Below are 9,695 nucleotides of genomic sequence, written 5' to 3'. Positions count from 1 at the left end.
GCCTCTTGAACAGAGAACACTGGTGGTTGCCACAAAGGTGGGTGGGTGGGAGGAGATGGGTGAAACAAGTGAAAGGGATAAAGAGATACCAACATCCAAATATAAAATTATTAATGGAGATGAACATGATAGGGAATATCGTCATTCATATTATAATACCTTTGTGTGTTGGCAGCAACTATACATTACAGTGAGCACTTAGTATTGAATGGAACTGTTGAGTCACTGTTGTACACCTGAAACCAATATAATGCACAACAACTATATTTCAATTAAAAATAAGTAACTTGGGATGCTGATGGACAGTGACTGTAAAGGGGTTTGTGGGGGGGACCTGGTATAGGGGAGAGCCTAGTAAACAATATTCTTCATGTAATTGTAGATTAATGATAACAAAAAAAAAAGAAAGAAAAGGGGGATTACTCCCTGATAGGATAAAACTAACTGTAAATCAATGATTAATGCATGCTTTAAATATCCTTAATTTTGATCATTTAAAGGGTGCCAGATGATCAGCTATGGAAATACATTTTTCTGATAATATTCCTTTCTCTTAAAAAAAAAAAACAGTTCCTGTGTGGTGATCTCCAATAAGTTCTTCACAATGGTATAAAGGGCATATCAAAGGGTGGGCAAAGGGTTTGTTTGTGTTTATACAGAGGATCAAAGCCTAATTTGGCTACCCAGAAAACGAATTAAGATACAATATGAAGAACTTCCAACATCAACATTCTCTGGAAGAGTCATTCCAGAAGATGATCATCAAAAAACCTCAACAAAGATCCTGGCGCTGTTGCAGTTGTAGCTGCATTCATCCCACTGGTTCCTGGACTTGCCATTGGAATGAAGAAGGAGATATCTAAGCTGGCCTGTGCATACAGTAAAACAACAAATTTGACTGGATCTATACTGTTGGAACTCAACCAAGAATTTGGAGAAGTGCAAGTTGCAGCGCTCCGAAATCTTGCGACTACAGACTATCTACTGTTAAAAGAACATATGGGATGTGAACAGTTCCCAGGAATGTGTTGTTTTAATTTGTCTGATTTTTCTCAAACTATTCAAATTCAGTTAGACAATATCCATCATATCATTGATAAGTTTTCACAAATGCCTAGGGTGCCTAACTGGTTTTCTTGGTTTCACTGGAGATGGCTGGTAATTGTAGGTCTGCTTTTGTTATGTAGCTGTATTCCTATTGTGTTAATGTGTGTACGCAATTTAATTAGTAGTTTGTTAAAACCTATACATGCTGAAGTTACTCTACAAGAAGATATGTCAAAGAAATAATCCATCTTCCCATGTTTTCTTCCGCCTGCTACTTCTATAGCTTTTCTTCTTCCTTCCTAATTACAACCCTTAAGTAGAATTCGTGCCTCATATCGAAATTACCGAGTATCATAATTCTTCCAAGTGGTAAAGATACCTCAAGACAAATGCTGGGCATAGAAGCCACAGGGCATAAATCTGCAAAGAAGTAAAAAGCTAACCTTTTCAAACAATATTGCTTCTCTCTCACTTACCAACTTTACATTTCCCTGTATGGCCCCGGAAGATGGCTGGTTAGCCAGAGATGGGTAAGATTCCTCAAGGGAGGAACAACCTAAGACAGGCACAGTCGCAGGGGGCTCATCAGGTGAGAAATTGGGGATCAACAGAGGTGAGGCCTAGAATCTCCCCCCCCGTTTTGAGAGAAATCTTCTGCATCCGTGGATGTTTTATTGCCCTTATCTAGCTTGGATTAATACTTAGTCTATAGGCACAGACCTGATCATCTACATTTGCCCTCTTACAGCACTAAACTATGTTTTCTACCTTTATCTTGCATCTACCTACCACTTCAGCATTTTATTAAAAAAAAAATAATAATAATAATAAGGGAGAAATGTGGGATTCACATATAAATCAAGTATAAAAATCAAACGAATATTCATATTTGACCTGATTGTTTATAGTTCATAATGCGTGATCAAAACCGAAAGTTTCTGTGATGACTGCCCTTGTACTTAAGAACTTATTCACTATGTAAGAATTTGTTCACCATGTAAGAACTTGTTCATTATGCTTCAGAAGATTGGGGACTGTTGAGAATTAGGCTTGGGGTTGATTGTGCATTGAGTCCCCTATACAGAATTTTATTGTTAACAACCATTTGATCAATAAATATGAGAGATGCCCTCTCAAAAAAAAAAAAAAGGTAGCTTGGAGTTAGTTTCACATTAGATGGTCCTTGTGCTACAGCAGGACAAACAATTTATGTGGCAAGTTCCGGGCCAGATAATTTTGGACGGACAGGAGAACATAAAATTGGTATTGCATGGCTTTTGTAGGGGCACAGAGTGTACACACTTGAATGACAGAAGGAACATGCATTCTCATGCTCATAGACTGGTTTATGCAGAGTAGAGCTAAATGGAAATAAATGAGGTGAACTACTCTTGTTTTCAGTTAGGATGGTGGAAAGAGCATAGAATTTGAAGTATCTCGGTTGAAAACCCGGCCTCTGCCACTATTTAACATTGGGTGCTACTTGTCGCTGCTGAGCCACAGTTTCCTTTATAAAAGTGGGAGTTAATGTCCAACTAGGGCTGCAAACTCATGCTTGGAGGGGCAAGGCACTTGATGAAGGTAGAAGCAGTGGGGACTGTGGCAAACTCCAAAAGAGACCCTTCATACATTTAGGTTACATACATACAAAAATAAATTACTCATGGAAGGAATTCAAGGATTTTGATGTGCTGAAAGTATTACTACCTATAAGAATTGATTTTTTTGGTGGGGTTTTGGGGCTAATTAATACAAACAGTATTTTTCTCATGTGGGAGTAGATAGAAAACTAAAGTAGTCTGTGAGAAAGCTGGGTCCACCGAGCTCTAAAGGTCAGAGAACTTATCTTGTAAATAAACTTTTGCATTCAGTTAACAAGCATGTGTATATCTTTTGTGAAGATTATGTTGTGTGTTATCAGACACTTACTCCGCAGGATATTACTTTCAGCCTACAGTTCCCAGCCTGTGGGGCACTCAGCAGTCTTTGAACAAATGAAGCTACAGAGGCATGGCCTTCACAGGGCGGCCCAGGGAAACAGCACCCCTCCGTGCTCCCATGGCACGCCAGATGATCTCATGCCCCGTTCTCGGGGAAGTTCCCCAACCAAAAACTGCCAAAGGGCTCTGTTCATGCCATAGGATCATGCCTTCCTTGTGGCTTATCTGACCAGGGGCCCATCTTGACTAGCAGCCAACCAGATTCTCTGCTGGGCTTCATTGTCCTTACATGCTTTAATCCATACTGCTTAAAGCCTGGCCCACGAACTGCTCGCTTATAATCAGCCAGGAAATAAATACAGACATTTAGTTAAGAAGTTTTTATAGCTATTTCAACCAGGGACTACTGAATCTAATCATAATAAATGTGGCTTGTATTTTGTATGTCTGTTTCATGTCATTTCTCTCTACTTGATAATACTGTTGATAATGATGTACTGAAAATTAAAAACAAGTACCTGGTTCTTCACCATTGGTAGCTTGAGAAACACAGTTTTAAATACCATGCTTGCTTTGGGAGAGGAGGGGGCCCAGCCACAGTGAGTTTCTGTTCCTTACAAACACGTAAGCTCCGACCAAAGTGTTACAGGAGGTTTGTTTTTATTTAGTAAAGAGAGCAGTGACCTTTAGTGTCTGATACCAAAGCTTGTGGCCGTGACCCGGGTTAACAGCAATGGACTTCAGACCAGTGAAACACCCCGACCACAGGAGGGAGAGGAGGGAAGACCAGTTAGAACCTATTCCTTCAAGACAGGTAAGAAATTACAGAAAGTGGAACATAAAAACCCAGAACCGTATGGTCTTGAATTCAGTGGCATAACAACTTGTATTTGTAGAACATCTGATCATTCATAAAGCAATTTTATACAAAGTATTTCATTCCTCACAACCTGAGTAGGCCAAGCAGATGTAGTTTATTTTCTAAATGAGCAGACTGTGTTTCAGAAAGGTCAGTGACATGCCAGTGTCTCACAGAGCTGGGGTACCAATATAGCCTTGTGACTCCAAAATCCAGCGGGGTCTGTTACTGCTTTGTTTTTTCACTAAGTTATTCCATCTTCTGTCTAGGTCAGAGGTTCTTAGCCTTTGCTGAGTCCAAGCAGACCTCTGGCTGGTTAGAGCCGTGGACACACATGCACAGACCCTCAATGCTGTACACATACAGCAGGTCCTGGTCTGTCACTCACTAGATGTGTGTTCCAGGCCCCATTAGCTGTGTAAAAAATTTCTTGAAAACTGCATGGCTGAAAATAACACTTATTTTGCTCCTGAATCTCCAACTTGCGCAAGGCTCCCAGATTTCTCCCACGGGTGTACGTCTCCTCCCCTTGTCTGTGGGATGGCTCAAAGAATGGGGACTCAATCAGTGAAAGCTCACTCCTTCGCCCGTCAGGCAGCTGATGCTGTCGGTCGGCCAGGACTCCAGCCGGCTCCTCACACGTAGTATCCCAGCTCCCGGGAGAGCATTCCCAGAGGGAGAGCCGAGCGGACGCCCTCTCTCCCATGTGGCCTTGCCTCAGAAGTCACGCAGGGGCACGCCATATTCTACTCCCCACGGCCGTGACAAAGCTCTGCCCAGGCTCAACAGGAGAAATAGACTCTGCCCCTTACTGGAGTGTGGCAAGGTTCTGGAAGAGCACGTGGGCCTAGAAAGAGGGCTGTGGCCATTTTTGAAAAATACAATCTGCCAGAACGTGGGTGTGTGCCCACTTTCATTAGTCAAATACACACAAAATTTGCCATTTTAACCACTTTTAAATGTGCAATCCAGTGGCAGTAAGTACATTCACAATGTTGTACAACCATCACCACTATCCACTTCCAGAACTTTTTCTTCATCCTAAACAGAAACTGTACCCATGAAACAAGAACTCCCTATTCCCCACTTCTTCCACCCCCAGGGTGGGCACTGTTCTGCTTTCTGTCTTTATTTTAGGTAACTCGTGTGTGCAGAATCATACCGTATTTATCCTTTTGTGTCTGGTTCGTTTTGTTGAATGTAACGTTTTCAAGATCCTAGCATGATCTCTCGAGCCTGTTTCCTAATCTGTAAGAAGCGGAGGATAGAACCTACCTCACAGGGCTGCTTGGGGGATTTAATAAGATGAGACATAATGTGGTCTACAAACGCCTTGACATTCCTCCCGTCAAGCAGTGGAGTTTGGTTCCATTTATGCGGGCTGGCCTTAGTGGTCTGCCTCCAGGGGAGCGAATGCAGCGGCATGTCAAAGGCCTTCCAAGGCTCAGGCATAAAAGCTGACACGGCTCCCGCCTGGTCTTGGTGGGACATTGCCCTTGGAACTGCCCATCCCTCAGCCTTGCCCACAGAAAATCTACCGGCCGCGAGGAAGGCAAGCTTCCACGTGGCCGGGCTCCAGCCCGCATTCCAGGCCATACCCGGCCATCAGGCCACCGCGGCAGACGCCAAGCGGAGCGGAAACGAGCTCTCCCAGCGAACCTTACACAAACTGCGGAGTCGGGAGCGCAGTAACGTGCTGTCATCCCCAAGTTTTAGTGTTGTTAAGCAGCAGGTAACCAGAATCTGTACACAGGACGCTGATTTACCACCCAGCACCCTTTGCCTTCTTCCCGTACCTCCAAAGGTCAACAAGAGTGACCCCACCCCAACTCAGGGGTAGCTAACCACTTGGTAATCCCGTTCTCTTGGCAGTTGGAGGGGAACCTGTGACCCACTTCTAGCAATGAGATGTACGGTGGAGATGTGCTGGGGCGCCTCCAGAATAGGCTGCCTAAACTCTTAAAAATGAGATGCAGGAGGAAAACACCACAACCACATGGGACACCTCCAAGCACTACAGCCGTCTCCCCCAGGAGGTACGCAGACCTCAGGAGAGCCCAAGGGCCAAGGACGGCCTGCGGAGGGGAGGAAGACACCCACTGAAGGCGAGGTGCCGCAGCGAGGCGACCAGCCCCAGAACCGCCCGGCCGTGGGGCGACGGGTATGTGAGATGAGATTGTATGAAGCTGGGTTTTCTATTTATTGCCACCAAAAGCAGCCTCCTGAATGTTGATGTAAAGCCTGCTACATTACCAGGAACAGAGGCTCATAGTCCGTGGAGGTGAATGTCAGCTAGGAGGAGATGAGGGTGTAGAAAAGGGGTGGATTCCCAGCAGGCAGAACGCTAGGGCGAGAAGTGCGGCCCCTGGACCCTGGAGGGAGCTGCTTTTCGGGAACAGCAGACAAGCAGAATCCACAGCGAATGAAATGACAACCAGCCAGGAAGGGAAAAGGGAAGCGAAGAATCACCAAGTCAACCAGATGGAAAAATCCACATACGAGGGGCGCTTCCGCGGCACGGATCGCCGAAGACCAGGTTCCCTTCCCTTCGCACGGGAGCCGACCTCAAAGGGGACCAGACACCCACAAGAGCCCCGGTGCGTGTATTTGCTGATGTCCTTTGAGGTGCTCTTTTGGACCAGTGATTCTCAAAATGCAGACCCCACACCAGCAGTAGAGCAACACCTCAGAACTTGCTAGAAAGACATTCTCAAGCCCCACCCTAGACCTACTGAATCAGAATCTTGGCAGGTCGGTGAAGGGGTGTCCAGAAATGTTTTATCAAGTCCTCCAGATTTAAATGTCTCTAAAGTCTGAGAATCATCCCAGCTAAACACCTGGAGGCTAGGGAATTTGTTCCTAAGAATGTTGTGTCCTCTGAATTGCCCTATAGGGAGAAATGGAGAAAACTAAACCCCAGGGCAAAAATCAATCCCTGGGGGGAGATGGTGAGGAATTCCTATAGGGGATGGAGATTTTCTCTGTGCAACATTGAAGGGCTCTCTCTTTGCAGAAACATCAGAGGACAGACCCAGGACAGAAAAGATAGGCTAAGATCTAGTGCTTCAAGGGGGCCCTTGTGAAGGATTTAACTTGCTTTTTTCTTTTTTCGTAGGATTCTAGGAATAGTCATGTTTAGCCTTGGGTTTTAGATTTTACTCTTTTCCTCTGTTATAAATTTCTCAGGCTGACCCAAACATACAGCAGAGTCTCTTATGCACAGTGAGGTTTACGTTCACAATGCATTCACACATTCAATAAACATATCTGTGCATCTATGTCCCAGGCATTTTTCTGTGTATTTGGGAAATAGCGGTAAAGAAGAGACAAAACTCCTGCCCTAATAAGACTCACTTTCTAAAAGAGAGAGAGGAGGACTAGAGGAAAGTGTGGCCTTCCTCACATCACCTCATACTCGGAATAAAATCCAAAACCATGCCACAGTGTCCTCCAAACACCAGACGTTCCTCCGGGCCTTTGTTTATCTTCCAGAGCTCTGCAGGGTCTGACTCTCTCCCTCACTTCATTCTGGATGCTGATCAAATGTCACCCCAGGAGAGGGGCCTTCCCTAAACACCCTTACCAGACCAGCTTGCACTATGCCCTAACCTTGCTTTGCAGTACATTTGCAGGAGCAGTGTTCTTGTTGTCTGTTCGCTTTACTAGAACACAGGCTCCACAGAGGCAGGGATTTGGGTTCGGAGCTTTCACTGCTGTATCCCCAGCAGTGAGAACAAAACCGGACCCACAGCAGGTACTTATTCACTAGATGAGTAAGTCACCCCTCCATGAGGCCAGCCTGGCAACAGAGCACTGTATGGAGGGGGTCGGGGGGCCGGAGTTCCAGGCAGGACCACAGTGAGCCACTTACCTGGGAGAGAAGGGGTGGGACAAGGTTTGTGGAGGAACAGCTCCTTAACAGAGTAATACAAGATGGCCCAAGACCTGGGAGGCAGGCCCTGGGGCCACAGCAGTGGTAGCAAGTCGGTGAGGGTCCCATTAAAGAGCGCTGCTTTGTTAGGGAATACCAGGGTGTCACTGGCACCCCACGGCGGAGGAGCCGCCTAATGCAAAGGGGCAAGATGAAAACTGCCCAAGTGGTAACTGGGCTGGAGTCCTGGCACCCACGTCCAGCTCGTGGTCGCCAGAAGGCTGGGCATTCTCCTTTGCAGTATTCTCTCCTTTTCCACACAGTAAAGATTGCTGTGCTTAGTTTCTAGCAACCAGCTGTTTCCTGAAGTGACAAATGAAAGGTCAGTGTGTTATTGTTCAAATGTGCTGAGGAAATCTTGAGGCATATAAACAGACAGAAGGAGTACAATATCATTATGAGTCACCAAGGAATAGAAGAGCAAAGCAGAAACCACCCTACCGATCAGGTGGGGCTCCCATTCAGAGAGCAAAGGCCGGCTCAGAGCAGTACAGATAGCAACCTTACAACAGGGAAATAAATGCAGAAGCTGTTTTGTTTCTATTTCACAATTTTTTTTTAAGATTACATTGCCTGGCATCTATTTCTGACTCAAGAGAGTTGGCACTGCCTACATCATTAGTAAGTTTAGATCTGTATTTTTTTTAAAAAACTTTCTAAAAAGGAAAGACAACAGACTGCATTCAGCTTTTTTGCTAAGTGTTCATAAAGAGGTGTCCTTTTTTATAGATAAGCAAGGAGTGCTTTACAAAGTTGGAATATGTTTCTGAGCTTTTTAAAAAAGAGGTAGTTTCTTTTAAAGCATTGATTTGGTTTGGAATTTTAAGAATTTAGTTCCCTCTACACAGGTGACACTACTCTGTGTCACTTCAAGGGTTACTGCATCTGGTAGTCACTATAACATCAAAGGGTGATTAATAATCTGATATTATTGGTATTGAAGGTCAAACGCTATTTATTTTTTGTGTGTGAACATTTTACATAGACAAAGATGAATGTAAAATTGCAAACTGAAAAATTTTATATATATATATAATATATATACATAAACATTTCCTTCTCCTCAAGAGGGGAACAACAGTTATTTTTCAAAACAACAGTAAATTGACACAGACGCTGACCAACTGGAGCCTAGTATGTAAGTGTTCAAGGAGAATAAAAGACTGAGACAATTATGACAGATTTTTTTCTAAGATGACCCCAGCCTTATTTCCTATTCTACGTGCTTAGTTACATAAACATAAATGGTCTAAACACACCAATTAAACACAGAGACTGTCAGACTTCAAAAAAAAACCAAGACCCAAATACATGCCATCTGTAAGAATGACACTTTAAATATGCCACAGGTTAAAAGCAAAAAGATTGAGAAAAAGATACGTCATGCTAATATTAATCAAAAGAAAGCTAGAATGTCTCTATTAATCAGACAAAAGTAGTTTTCAGTGCACAGAATATTAGCAAGGATAAAAAGGGCCACTTGGTAATGACAAAGGGACATAAAAACCCTAAATACTTATCATTTAATAAAAGAGCTTCAAGTTACATAGAATGAAGACTGATAGAACTTCATGGACAAATAGATACATCCACAGTAAATTGTACAGTAACTGGTACAAGGAGACATACAGCAGTAAGGGTATAAAAAGCCTTGCACAGCACTGTCAACTGACATTATGGAACATTGCTCAACAGTAGCAGCATATACATCCTTTTCGAATACACATGTAATATTTTCCCAACGAGATCATATTCTGAGTCATAAAACAAAGCTCGATAAACTTAAAACAATTCAAATGATGCAAGGTATATTCTTAGTCTACCAGTTAACAGAAAGATACCTGGAAAACCCCCAACTATGTGAAAACTAAACACACACTTCTAAATAACCAATGGGAAATAAGGGAAACTCCAAGTA

The sequence above is a fragment of the Manis pentadactyla genome, chromosome 4 (assembly GCF_030020395.1).
Source record: "Manis pentadactyla isolate mManPen7 chromosome 4, mManPen7.hap1, whole genome shotgun sequence".
Lineage (NCBI taxonomy): Eukaryota > Metazoa > Chordata > Mammalia > Pholidota > Manidae > Manis > Manis pentadactyla.
This window is presented reverse-complemented; position numbering follows the sequence as displayed.